This window comes from Punica granatum, chromosome 3 (assembly GCF_007655135.1).
Source record: "Punica granatum isolate Tunisia-2019 chromosome 3, ASM765513v2, whole genome shotgun sequence".
NCBI classification, from domain to species: domain Eukaryota; kingdom Viridiplantae; phylum Streptophyta; class Magnoliopsida; order Myrtales; family Lythraceae; genus Punica; species Punica granatum.
The window spans coordinates 12,187,250-12,202,248 of NC_045129.1; the positions used below are offsets into that span (position 1 = coordinate 12,187,250).

Below are 14,999 nucleotides of genomic sequence, written 5' to 3' on the forward strand. Positions count from 1 at the left end.
CTTCGTTTTCTTTTTGGTCAATAATGATTCATTAATTTGATAAATACAATGATCAAAGATTTATCTCTCTGCATCTATTTTTCATTTTGGTTCTGTTCTACTCCCTAACAAAATGCCAAGACAACGTAAAAATCCTACTTTTGAAAAATCGAACTAGATCAGTTGAAGCTCGGGTGGAATAGAATGGAGTAAAATACTACTCCAAAAGTTTTTTGTTGTCCAGTCGCCGGCATGAACGACCAAAAATAGCCTCACAAGCAGGATTCAAAAATCAGACTTTTCTTCTTTTGAAGCTGCCTGGATTCAAGCTGGAAACTTTTGGAAATGAATCGTTTTGAGATTTGGCATATTTCGCCATTACAACTTATTCCGAGGACAGGAAGTCTGAGAATGACCAAAAGGACTAATTCAATTTCTGATATGTGAAGCACAAATGTTGTAGTAAGGGGCCGTTTGGTTCGCCGGTGGTTAGATTATGGGGAATGTAAAAATTACAAAGAAAATTTAATTAGGGAATCATTTTATGTAGGGTAAAGATTGAAAAGTAAGATCGTTGTGTTTGGTAAATATATTAGATTACGGAAAATGTGAGTAATAATATAATATATGATTTATTTCTATAGAGATAAGATGTAGGACCTCTGGTTGTAATATGAGAATACCAAGTGTTTCGACCGTAAAAAATGTTTTCCGGAAAATGTTAACCCACGAAAATTTTTCCTGGGAATCACTTTCCCACCAAACGATGTAAAAGAGGTGGGAAAGTTGGGATTTTCTCCAAACGCCCCCTAAAAGAAGATCGAACAGAGATGATACACTGCAAATTTTGCTCTCATTTCTTTATTGACGGATTGCCCGTAAGTTCAAGTCAATGAATATAATCAAAGAGTGGATAAAATAGCAAGCTCTAAATCTCAACAAGGATAGTAACAGAGACAGTTGAGATCGTCTCCACAATAATGTCTGACTGCATTCGGACCATACGCCTTCTTGCAATAGGCATCGCACCTGCTTTGTATGCCTGCAACCCTCCGCCTTCGTGCACGTTTTTGCTTCGACTGTTGCCACTTCATTTGCTATCGCAACGAAATGTTTTAGAATTTACAATATGGAGAAGGAAAAAAAATTGAAAGTAGATATATATACATATAAATTGTTATATGTTTATCGGAATTATATATCGGTAGAATGCACAGATTGAACTTGGGTTTTTTCAACTTACAACTGATCATGAAGAGGACGAGAACAACAATGGCCAAGATAGACATACTCTTCATCTTAGTTTCATGAGAAATTATCTTATGCTAGTGAAAATGAATCGACTATGGTCTGACCTATACAACAACTGGAGCGACAATTTATAGGACTGGCTTGTGTGATTAAGCATATCTTTTACTACCAAACATCAAAATACTTAGCATCAGTTTTTCGGGTCATTGATTTTTTGACGTGTCTTTGGCTTCTCATAGAACAAGATATTCGACCCGAAATTATCGGCTTCGAAACCTTTATGATATTGAGTCACCCGTTGCTACCTCTGGGCCATTTCAGTGAAGCTACTGCTCTGACCTCCCCAAGCAAGTCCAAATTTCGTCATGAGCTCTCTTGATCCGACGGGTATGCATCTCTACTTCAAAGAGTATCTCTCTGCATCCTTTCCAAAAGCCAAGTTTAATGCAGTCTATCCAGCAGCAGTATTTGCAGTAGTTCGATAGGAACATATAGTAATAGCATCATATAAGCTCATTATTCTTGAGCACCCTCCAATCTGCACTACAAAAAAAAAAAAAAGGCCTATCCTGACAACTTTTTGCTAATATACTAACGGTCTGTTGGGACAATTTTGCCAGAAATGGAACTTCCCGAAGCAAAAAAAAAAAAAGAAGTGTGCTGATAAAGATTGACATTTACCATGCCCATGAACCTCCTTTGTAACTGAAAAGAGATTGACATTTGCCAATGCAAATTTGTGAGTCAACCAAACTCATTACTAGGCCAATGCATACGGTGGCCTCGGTATAAGTTATGCACATGTACTCGGACATGCTCCATAGCTGCGGTTCATGCTGAGTTTGTGCAAGGGCTGATACATTTTCAAGTACATGAATATATATAAAATTTAGATTCATTGTCTGCGATTATTAATCTTCAATCATATCTAGCGATCACATCTTCTCACAAAGAATTTTCTTAGTTTTTACCGGAGGATGGCTCCATGATATCCATGCCTTGCTGCGCAGATGGACAGGATATGAGAAAAACAGCTCCTGGCAGGGCAATTTCACATTTAGTGCTTAACCATCAAGGTCCCTACTCACTTAATAATTAAATGCTTTTTTTACTTAAATTTATTATTAAGTTCAATAGTTTCTTTTGTGTTTATCGAATAAGTCGAAGGAAATTAAATGCTGAAAATTTAATTTCAACGGTAATTCTATTGCCGAAATTTCAATATTTAATTTGTGTTATCGAAATTAGCCAAAGTCCATAGCTAGGGTGACTTTTTGTTTTCCTTTTGTTTTGTTTCTTTTCTCCTGCTTCCTTTTTTTGGGCGAAATAAAGCCGACTCTTCATAGGGATAATGAGAGCGCATATATACGAATAATATTGCAGTTTTATTTCGATTATTGTTTAGGTAATAAAGGTAAGATCAGTCCTTTTCACCAATGTTGGTATTCTTCGGACCATTCCAAAACAAAATCATCATTAAGGAATCATGATTATAATCCTTGTTTAGTCTCTTTTTTTTTCGTTGATCGATATAAGCTAAGGTCAGGAGTTTAATTCTGAGGATGATCAATCACATGGGAACTCCTGGCTGTGGAGTCGCAACGGTGGGCACAGATGCAGAAAGACTTTCCGGCGCAGTTCAACGTGGAGCCTTTACCAAACATCCGGACACAGAACTTGGCACACACATCTGCGGCTTGCATTGGCTTGACATCAGATTAGACTCGACGCACATCTCGCTTGATGCCTCCACCTCCTCCCCTTTATATGATCCAAATATATTGAAAACCATCTGGAGGCGAAATAAAAATTTTATTATTATAGAGAAAGAATTTCAGATATATATGTAAATTACATGATCAAATTATACACCTTTGGCGGAGGAGATGAGAAGGAGCAATACAGTGCTACAATGTAGAGCTTATTCATCTCTTCTATTAGCTATTTAATTAGAAGACTCCTATAAGATTTACAGTGATTTTTTTTTTCTTTTCCTGTGTGAATTATTATAAGACAGGTAATGCTTGTGATTATTTATGAGCAATTGCCTTTTTGTTTTTACTTTTTACGTGAATATTTGTAATTAAGCAATATTAATCCTGTGTTATATTTGGCATATTGCGTCCCATTTTGTCCTAAGAAATTTTAAACAGCACTTGTTTAACCTACCCAAAGAAAAAATAAAAGAAAAGAAAAAAGGATATTTTCAATATAACATGTTCATAGAGTATCAAAACCAAGACGTTATATATATACATATGTATGGATTGTAATTCAGGCCCACTATTTTTCGAGAAGCCTTCGACCATATTAAGGGCTCTCATTTTCTTCATGACTCAGTCCGGTAAGATTGTGGACTGTATGATATTATATAAAACATTCACTTATATTTTTTTCGGTGAAATTATGAGGTGACATAAACCAATCAATTAGCTGCTAATAGTCTCTGCTTCGGCATTGGTTTGATCAAATATGAAAAAATCTTAGCATAAATACTTTTGCAGAACAAAACAGAGTGTTTGGGATTAAATTAATTAAGGTTTGCAGAAAGTGTTAGAGAGCAATATAATCGTGTAAGATGATAATTTGTCAAACGGGAAGCTTGAATTCTTTTATTACTGATCTGGTGTACAAAGAAAAAGAGGAAAGATGTATCTATTGTCTAATATACGTGTAACTAATAAGGCTAGCTATAAATATATATGATAAAACATATCTCCGCTAATCTTGACAATATATGATATATCCTATAATATTTCCCCTCAAGTTGGAGCATGAGGATCTCGAATGCCAACTTGCCCAAAAGAAAGCGGAATCGGTCTCGCCCTAAGGCCTTCGTAAAGATATCTGCAAGCTGTAGCGTTGTCGGAACATGTGAAGTCTTAATCATGCGAGACCGAATGTGTTCACGAACAAAATGACAGTCTATCTCTATATGTTTCGTCCGCTCGTGAAACACCGGGTTAGCTGCAATATGTAGAGCAGTCTGATTATCACAAAATAGCTTAGTAGGTTCACTACAATTGATTCCAAGAGAGTGGAGCAAACTCCGGAGCCATAGGACTTCACTAACTGCTCGTGCCATGGCTCGATATTCCGTTTCAGCTGAAGAACGAGACACCGTGGACTATTTCTTTGTCTTCTAGGAAATGGGACACCCTCTTAATGTAACAAAATATCATGTGATCGAGCGTCGCGTCATGGGACAACTAGCCTAGTCCGAATGACAATAGACTTCAAGTTCCAATGACCTTGGCCCTAGAAAAATTCCTTGTCCTGGAGACTACTTTAAATAACGAAGTACCCTCATCACGGCATCCTAGTGTTCCTGACATGAATCCTACATAAACTGAGACAATATATGCACAAAATAACTAAGCTCTGGTCCTGTAATTGTCAGATAAATCAAACAACCAACTAGCTACCTATACTGGCTAGGATCACTGATAAAAGCCCTTGATCCTGCTGACAACTGATGATGTTGCTCCATTGGGAAGGGAGATGGTCGTGCACCAAGCATCCTGCATTCTGTGAGTATATCGAGCACATACTTCCTTTGATTAAGAAAGAGCCCAGATTCCATTCTGCTTACTTCAATCCCAAGAAAATACCGTATTGATCCCAGATCTTTGATGCAAAAACATCTATCAAGATATCGTTTAAGCATGTGCATTGCTCATGGTTGTTGCCCATTACGGGAATATCATCAACATATACCAAGGCAGCAAAAAAAATATTACCGCGATTAAATATGAAGAGCGAATGGTCCGCTCCAGATTGCCGAAATATATAATGTCACGTACATTCTACAAGTTTAACGTACCAGTTGCGTGAATCTTGCCTAAACCCATAGAGTGATTTTCGGAGTCGACAAACAGCTCCCTGCCCTCGAGGAGAATATCCACATGGCAAGCGCATATAAACTTTTTCGTCAAGATCTCCATGCAAAAATGCATTGTTGACATCCATCTGGTATATTTCCCATCCCTTTGCCACTGCCACTGTTAATAGGCATCTGACGGTGACCAACTTTGCCACGGGCGCGAAAGTCTCATTAAAATCCACTCCTTCAACTGAGTGAATCCCTTTACAACAAGTCGTGCCTTGTATCTCTCTATGCTCCCATCGGCTCAACGTTTAATCTTATGCACCTATTTGCAATCGATTAGTCGCTTCTCTAGAGGTAAACTCTCGATAGTCCATGTCCCATTAGACTCTAGTGCCTTGATTTCTTCCACCATAGCTTGCTTCCATCGTGGATTAGCCGCTGCATCTCGATAAGACGTAGGTTCCACCTTCGAATCCAATGCACTCACGTACGCAAGATATCGATTAGATACACTAGAATATGATAAATAATGCTGAATATAATGAACCATACTTGAGGATTTTGATGGAGTCGGTGAACTAGGGGGGTGTGTAAGGCGGAGTGAATGCGAACTTCAAAATCTTTCAAATACTTGGGTGCAGACTAAACCCGATCAGAACGTCGTAACGTTTGCTTCGCGATCTCCACTTCAACGCATGATCTATCAGGAAAATATGAGCCTTCCACTTCTTCTGTCAATGGTTCATCGTCTCTTCTACGATCTAGTTCGTCACTCACTTCCCTTTGACTACCGATTGGGCCTAAAGGATTCGAAAGCCCATTTTCTCCTCCTCCAGTCGAGTTTTCAAGTCTCGACTCCCCTTGACTCCTTATATGACAGATATATCTCTCAGTGTCTGTAAGGAAACGAACCTGACCTGTATCTTCCTTGCTTATATTATTCATTTGCAGAAAAGGAAATTCCTTATCACAAAATCGAACATCTCAAGTCACAAAAATCTCTTTTTTTCTCAGGGTCATAAACTTTCCAACCCTTATTACCATACGGATAACCGACAAACATGCACCGACGGGAACAAGGTTTGAATTTATCCTTGTCCCTCGGTCTATCATGAGCATAGCATAAGCATCCAAATACCCTCAAATTAGAATAACTCGGTGACCTTCCAAACAAAATTTTGTATGGACTCTTACTTCCCAAAATTGATGTGGGAGTTCGATTAATCAAATGTGCCGCCGTGGTAACACATTCTCCTCAGAACTCAGTCGGAAGTCCTACCTGAAAAAGCAGTGATCGTGCAACATTCAATATGTGCCTATGCTTACTCTCCACACATCCATTTTGTTAGGGCGTGTCTATGCACGATGTTTGGTGAACGATTCCTTTGATAGAAAAATAATTTTGTAGATCCCGCGAAATAAATTCCTTCTCATTATCACTTAGCACTATTTTCACAGTGCGATCAAACTGATTCTTCACCAATTTGCAGAAATTAATAAGATGACGTTGTGTTTCTGACTTCTCCCGTAATAAATATAACCAAATTGCACGAATGTAATCGTCCATAATTGTCAAAAAATAATGAGCCCCGGAAATAGATGCCGTCTTATAAGGCCCCCACAAATCACAGTAGATTAATTGAAACAGAAAGACAACTACTGGATTGAAGCTCAGGATCTAGCGTATTGAATATCCACGATATTACCGCGGCATTGCACATATCCCACCGTGCCAGGTTGGGGTCGCCCTCTGGTGGTCTTGGCACCGATCCATTCGCCATTCCAACCTTGTTATTGGCTGTCAAGGCTGTCATCATGGCTCTCGACCATGTAAGGTAATTCGAGCCATTCAATTTGTACTTGATTAAATTCACTCCTGTGTAATCTGACGAATTAACAGCAAAAACAGAAGTCTGGTTAACTCCGACAGCCTCAATGCTACCCTTTCCAGACGTTTCTTTGCCTTTCTCCATCTCTGCCAACATTAAGAGACAACAACAATAACTCTAGACAAGGTATAGCTTGAACACATAACTACACCACACTGATACCACGATAATTTGTCAAACTGGAAGCTTGAATTCTTTCATTATTGATCATGTACATATAATGCTGGTGTACAAAGAAAAAAAGGAAATATATATCTATTGCCTATTATACATGTAACTAATAAGACTAGCTATAAATATATGTGATACAACATATCTCCACTAGTCTTGGCAATATATGATATATCCTGTAATATAAGAAGATTAAAAAAAAACTGGTGTATTAACGGAGAGTGACGTCATCCAGTCATTTTCTACAAAAGAAAATGTCTCTCTCCAGTCAATCATCAGATTTTGTTTGCTTTCGGGCAAAACCCCAAAACCTCAATTACCCCCAGACACATTTTCGGGCACCATATTTTCTTTCTTGGTTTCAAGACATGTTTCTTTTCTTTCTTAATTAATCCCAATCCCAAATTTGCGAGATTTGTCGTTGTCAATCATGTGTGTATGTCATCTACAGGCAATATGTGAAGACGACTGATAAGTTTGTGATACAAATCACAACTTTCGAGCAAAAAGGGACTCATAAATTTGTGATAAAATATGGGGAAACAAATTTATTGATCCCAGCAAAATAGCTTTAGTTTCATGGATGATTTAATTATTTAGAGCCGAAGAAATTCAAGAGACATACCTGTTTACACGTCTTTTTTTTTCCCTCCTTTTCATTCGGTTAAAGGAGAATTATGGGCTCAAAATGTAATTATAGATAGCGAATGGATAATATCAAGGTCTTATAGTCTCATTGATAAAAATCGAATTTGAATTTGACAAGGTCAATTTTTATATTTTATGAGTATTGACAAGATCAATAAGTACAAAGAATATGCCAATTTGTTCTTAACACAAGTTGAAAACACTGTATTCCATTAAAAGAAAAAGAAAAAAGGGAAATGGCACTGATACTTACGGACAAATAAATTAAGATATAAGAGAATGGGACAAGCTAATAATTATGAGACAAAATAATAATTCTTTTTAATAATGAACAAAGTGTTGATTGAGTGGTAAGTAACCCCAACTCCCGTAAGAAGAATGACGCAAGTTCGAATCTCGATAAACGCATTTGTTGGAAGGGAGAATAACTATTAATTCTCGATCTTTCGAAATTACGAGAGCAATGTCTATCATAATTTTAGATTTTTTTTAAAAAAAAGATAAGTTAACAATAGAGTAAAAAGGGTGCCACTTCTCGCCCAAAAGCTTATGTGAAGTCTTCCAAAGCTATAGCATAATATATTAACACAATTCTGACTGATCTAATATGATTCCCTTGACTAGATTTGAGACTTATGTATACATATATAAGCATATACGGGATGTATGTGTGCATCATGTATATATAATTTGGTGCGAAATTATTCTGACGAACGTAGTTGTAGAGATGGAGAGATAGGAGAGATTGATGCTGTGATATTGGCATTCATGCCATGAGAGTAACGTAAATCAATACTGACTAGGATTTGAGAACCACTAGACAAAAAGCAGGGCTAATAACACACTCTTATTGTAGTGATCGTCAGAGGGGAAACATTTAGCCAAAAATCAGAGGGGAAAACATGAATATCATATCAAACTTACAGACAGAGAGAGAAAGAGAGAGAAAGATGGGATTGATGATAGATTGGAAAGGTATGGATATGATATTGTGAGAGAGAGGCCGAAGGAACCATATTTTCCTCAAACAATGAAACAAATAAGACAGAAAATTTATACACATTCCATCATTTACGCTTCAGACACTATACTCTACCGTGATTCTTAAGTAACCCGCCATTTGCCCTTCCTTTTGCCCCTCTTCCCTCCCCTTAGTTGACTTTTTTGGTTCTTTCCCTTTTTTTATGAAACTACACAGTATTCTGAGTCTATTGACTGAAACTAATCTCGTTTAAGCATTAGTTTAACCTAAATTATGATGTACTTTCAATAGATTTCTAGCTCCTACACTTCAAGTAAAGTTCTCCCATTGAAAGCTCAATTTATCATCCAAATTGTGATTTTCTCATCATTGAAGATAAGGTGTACAGTGCGTACAGACAACAAACCTATTTACTCATGGGAAAAGTGCAAATTGTGATGGAAGTGAAATTCCGTATAAGATAATTTTGAGATGTCAACAAATCGTTTGTTCTGAAAGATTAATCTTATTACATTCCAAACCGGCAAAGATAATGCAATTATAGTTAAGGATGGGTTCAGAAGTCACGCTAATATAAGAATCTCAAAGAAAATTCACTTAATTAAAAATTGTGAGAAACATTGCAACACTTCCCGGTTTTAGAATACTATATGAAACGTCATATGGTTATGAGGTTTGGTAATTATGGTATGCATACCCTGTGCGTAAACATTTGTGCCGATATTATAAGTAGTCATGGCATATGACATCTCATCCTCAAGATAGTTGAAAGTTAATTATTCACCTATATATATATATATATGATCTGTTATTCTCTTTTTTGGGTCGAGAACTTAGGGTGTGTTTGTTTCAACTTAATTAAATAAGTGTGCAAAAGTTAGTTATAAGAAAAAACGAACATAAGAAAGAGGGGAAAATGAGAGATAAAGATTTAAACTGTTTAATCATTAAGCAAAAAAATCTTAATGAAATAAGTAGAAAATTTTGACTTAATGAAATAAGTTATTCTTCACTTATTGGTGCTCTTTATCAAAATTTTTCTCATCCTTATTTATTCATCTATTCTTCCTATATATTTCTTCACTTAATTAGTTAAGTGCTTAATTTTTAAGCACTTAATTTATCAAACACCACTTTAGTTAATTATCATATTTCTTGTATGAATGCTAATCGTAGAGCCATAAGGTTATACATAGCATGACGAAACACATACTAATTTCTACCAATCTTTTGCCATCTTTTTCAATTTCTTTTTATAAATAAATTGTCACATTGGCTTGTTACCTGATTCATGAAATACCATTCGACTAAAAAAGACTGCGCAAATCTCTCAATAGAGAACAATTAAGGAAGACAAGTGATAGTTTCGCGGGGGTTAATTTGAAGCACAAACTTTCAACATGAATTGGGAGATCAAATGCATTGGTGCGGAAACGACAAAAGATAAACTAAAAGGCTTTCACTGGAAGAAAACTCCTTTTTCCATGAATATATACAATTAGAGAAATATATATTCAAAAAAAAGAAAAATGAATATAAACTTGATGGATGATCTAATCTAACACACACTATCTTACTCATATAGAGAGTCTCATTTCCCAAGGGAAAGTCAGACAGTCGTCATTTATAACTCATTCACTCACTCGCTCACTCTTTCCCATATTTTCTTCTGTTTCAGCTTTCTGTGGTTCTGTATTTTTGATGTTGGCTTTTCAAAGACCAAAATCTGTACTAAATATTATGACCAACTTTTCTCTCTTCTCTTTCTCTTTCCCATCTGAGAAGATGTTGGATTGGATCAATCGTGGGCTTCTTCTTTTGCTGGTTTTATTTCCCTTTTACCCTTATTATGGATTTTCTTTCCTTTAATTTGTTGGTGTCTGTTGTCTTCCCCTCCTCCTTGAAGCCTTCCGTCCATCATTTCTTTCTTATGATCTATCAAACACCTTTGCATCAACACGGACATTCCAATACTATGCGTCATTTTGTCTAAGTTAGCTTGCTCGGTTTGATTATATGCAAACTCTGATCATCATGAGTCATGTACTTCAGAGACTTGCATCAATCATGCACTTGTATATATCATAAGGTCGTATGTCCAAATGTGCTGAAAATAATGAGGCACGTATCAGTTTAATAAGCTTTCCAAATCTCACAAAATGCTGCCCTTTCTTATAAATGTTGGTTATTAAGAAGCATATATATATATATATATATATATACACAACTGACCGACTCACACAATCATTCTTATGACGTAGGACTTGGTCGAGCGCTGATATGAATTATTGCTTCGGCTCTCATTAAACACGAATTGTTTTGGATTTCAAAATAACTTTGAGCAATTACAACTTTTACCAATGAATTTGATATCTAGATCGAGCTGTCTTCAAACTTAGCGATTTTTCAAAAGCCCATAGGCATTGCGGCCACACATACTGGCCTTTTAGCTTTCTGGGTTTCCTTAATTAAAAAATTGCATTTTTATTTATTTTTTCTTCTTTTTCTGTCATAAAGGAGACCATGATATAGGGGCACAAGAAAAAAGTCCGAAAAATCTAAAGCCCGAAGAATACGAACCCATATGCTTGACATAAAATTTTGGTGTTCGTCCATCTAATTAATGGTTTCCAGGTGGTTTTCCAAGCCACAAAAGATCCATCCGAAAATACCAGAACCAGATCGAAATAACTCGGTGATACATCCGTCCACCCAAAAAAACTGATATATGATTATTTAATATATATTTAAATTTTTAACTTTTAATTCCTAATGACTAATTCTTTTATCCATTTTTAGCATGCACGTCTCAATGAATATATTCATTACATAAACAGATGAATGTTTGGACTTTTGTACAGAGATGATTAATATATACTGGTCCCTTTATAAATCTTTTGACTTTTGTTTGACATTTTATTTATGAATGCAAAAATATTTAGAGTTGTATAAGATTGTTATCAGGATGGTTGGATTTTCTTGCCTCTTCCAAATGGTTTTTGGATTGTTTTTTAGTCTAAAAGAATAAGCCTGAAGTGAAAGTAGACTGAAATTTTTTTTGGGAAGGAAAAAAAAGAAAAACAATCACACCGGCCCACCCGTTGTCACCCCTACCAATTCCTACATTTTTCATGTTTTTTCCCCTCTTTTGCATGAAGAAAGAACTCTCCATTCCTCTATTGACTAACTAATTCTTGAGGCTCCGTAAACCCCCGGTGACGCACGGAGCAGATAATCACACCAAAAGGCGCTTTGATAGCTCCAAGGGGTTTCGAACCTGGAATTAGATGAATACTCGAGCTCCTCCTTAACTGTTAGGTCAAACCCCTTGGAGTTGTTTATCCTTCCCCTCTTATTAACAATATTTGGTAATTGAGACCAGGGGGATGTCAAAATATAAAGAAAACACAGAATCACACGATCTGCATTTGAATTATTAATTAGGAAAATCTACATGTTTCATTTACAATCTTTTGGCAATTAGGAATTTAGAATATATGCTTATTGTGGTGTTTACAGACTAGAGCCAAGCTAATGCTAGCAACAGAAGAGTGACTCGATCATTTCCGATTCTCGTCTCTCCTTGATACTCTTCGATTTCCCCACCTTCCAGGAAAAACACTATCTCTCTAGTCTTTCTCCTGCTTCATCATCATATACAGAAGAAAACTTGAGTGGTTAATTACTTAATATATAGAGAAATAGGTGTGTGATAATCTAGAGGTTTAAGGTTTGATTCTCATGAAAGAACGACTATAGGTTGGCTATTTCCTTATATTAGACTTATAGGTCTTCTTCGTAATTAGTAAAAATTAAAAAGAATAGTGAATATATGATAAAGTAATAATTAATTATATGGAAAATAAGACAGATCAACTTCCTTTTAAGCTTTATAAGAGTGAGAGCTGAGGAAAGAGTTTTTATCCACCAAACAAATTAGGGTTTTGCAGGTAGCTGATGAAAAGGTAATACGACGGAAAAAGATTTCTTTTTCCTTCTTTTATTTTTTTTATTTTTGGTTAAGTCAGGGAAAAAATTGCTAGAATGGCCTAATCCTAGTGTAGGCTTTCAGTCAAAGAATTTTACTTCTCAAGTGTAGCTATAGCTGGGTTTAACTGGTCGTACCCCTTGCCATCAAATTAGTCAGAAGTGAAACGAAAAGATGATCAAGTGATGAAAGCTATATGTACAGCCCTAGCTATATAAATCATAGCTACTGCTATATATATATATATATATAGGGGAAAAGAAACCTGATGGTAAAAGAAATTAATAATGCTCTGTGAAGGACAATCACAATCTCATGTTTTGGTAATTAACTAACAAGAATACTCTTTACATATCAGGAATTCTTTCAAAAGAAAACCAGCAAGCTTTTCAGGGTTGTGGCATGAATTCGATCATCTTATCACCGAGTCAAATGAGCCTCGACAATCAAAAAATATCGCGAAGAGAAATCCATCAACAAAAGGCAACAATTCCAGAGAAGCATTCTACATATCCATGAAAGCCCTGCACGACGACAATTATATATGCAACAGAACCGAAATCAGCATCCGAGTCAAGAAGGCAGTAATATATCTAAGTTAGAATTAATTAATTAAGTGCGGATCAACAGAAAGAAGCAGTAAGCCAGTAATATTCTTCAAGAAGAGAGAGAGAGAAGAGGGCTAGGGTAAGGGATCATCGGTCGTCCATCTCGAGCACGGAGTGGAGATCAGAACAAGCTGTTGGGTGGGAGGAACGAAGCCTGGTCCGAGAGTCATTTAGGGTTTGGGCTTCAATTAATCAATTGAATAACTGATCGGCACCCCTCAATGGCCCTCGAGCCAGACAACCATTCCTCTCACCCTAACCCTTCTTCATCTTCAGGCAGCAAAGGCTATACATCCTCTCCTATGTAAATACTCGTAACCAATATGCAAATGCATACCATAATATTCCTCCATGTGTGTATATGTCTAAAAATGGTGCTATTTGAGGGGAATGAAGCCTGGTCCGAAGCTATACAGCAAGCGAGTACTGTTCGTCTCTCGGGAGCTTTGTATGAAAGCCTCGAGCCAGCCAACATTCCCCACAAAACCCTATAGCTGAAGCTGAAGACCAGACATAGAGAAGAAGAGATGACAAGGAAGGGAGAGAAAGATGGAGTGATAGAAACACAGAGAGGAGGAGAAGGGGAAGGGGAGGGCTTCTTTATAAAGGGAATGTTCCTGATTTAGCTTATACAAAATGGCATTCGTTTAAATACTGATAATGTTAACCCTACAAGGACAAATTCCCTATTCACTATTTGCCACCATTCAATTAACCTGTCAGGTGACCAAGCCCTCCTCATTTTTCCCCCCCTATTCATTCATTTCCTAGGCCGTGAGTGATTGGTCACCACTCATTGACCCTAGAAAAGCTACACTACATATAAGTAAATTGTTACATGATGAAGACACGACTGCATCAGTCACGACTGTCTGCAGAAAACTTGATATGAAGATTACGATACGCATGGTTAACATTAATCTCTTCAAAACTTGGGAGGTGCAATAACAATTAACCTTTTCTAACCATTCCGGATTATCGTAAATTAGCAACACAAACAGCTGTTTGTTGTGGAACCTGCTGTTCGCGGTCAACTGTCCAACCTGTGACCTGCTGCCCCCAGTTTCTACTTCTGCCCCCAGCTATCGAGTCAAACGCAAACCAACACAACAAAACAAAAATATATTCGTAAAATTAGGAAATTAATATTATTATATGAGATTGAGATGAGACACACAGTGCATTGACATGAGAGAGAGAGAGAGAGAGAGAGAGAGAGAGGGACAAAACCTCCTTAAATGCGATTCTTTTCATCATTACCTTATTATTTTGAGCTTTTGAGAGAGCCCTTACTTTCCAACTTCCCTGTACCTTCCAATGCCCGCACGGTCAGTCTGACTGACTTTTTTTTTTTCCACTTCTCTTTCTTTATTTCATGACTTAATTTATTAATAATTTTCAAATTTCAAAAACTAATTAATTTTCATTCTTCCTCGATCATCACCTCATTCTCTCACCCTCTTGTTTATCTCAATCGCCTCTCAGCCGTTCGATCTCTCTGTTATTGTGAAAGGACATGCATATGTACCCTTATATTAGATGAGAAAGATATGAGTAAATGAGCAATTGACATGAAAATGACAAGATGCTATGATTCAGAGGGGAAAGAACCCGAGACAGCCTTGCGAACGGTATCTTTTCCATTGTTTATTCG

At 36.7% G+C, this 14,999-nt stretch overlaps 1 long non-coding RNA gene across 1 annotated transcript; it reads right to left on the reverse strand.

Annotated features, from left to right (window-relative positions):
* Positions 1-12,139: 12,139 nt before the first annotated feature.
* Positions 12,140-13,979, reverse strand: LOC116198692. Its single transcript, XR_004155363.1, has 2 exons — positions 13,683-13,979; positions 12,140-13,261 (listed from the first exon to the last, which is right to left on the reverse strand). It is a non-coding gene; the product is annotated as an uncharacterized LOC116198692 (long non-coding RNA).
* Between the last annotated feature and the right edge of the window lie 1,020 nt (positions 13,980-14,999).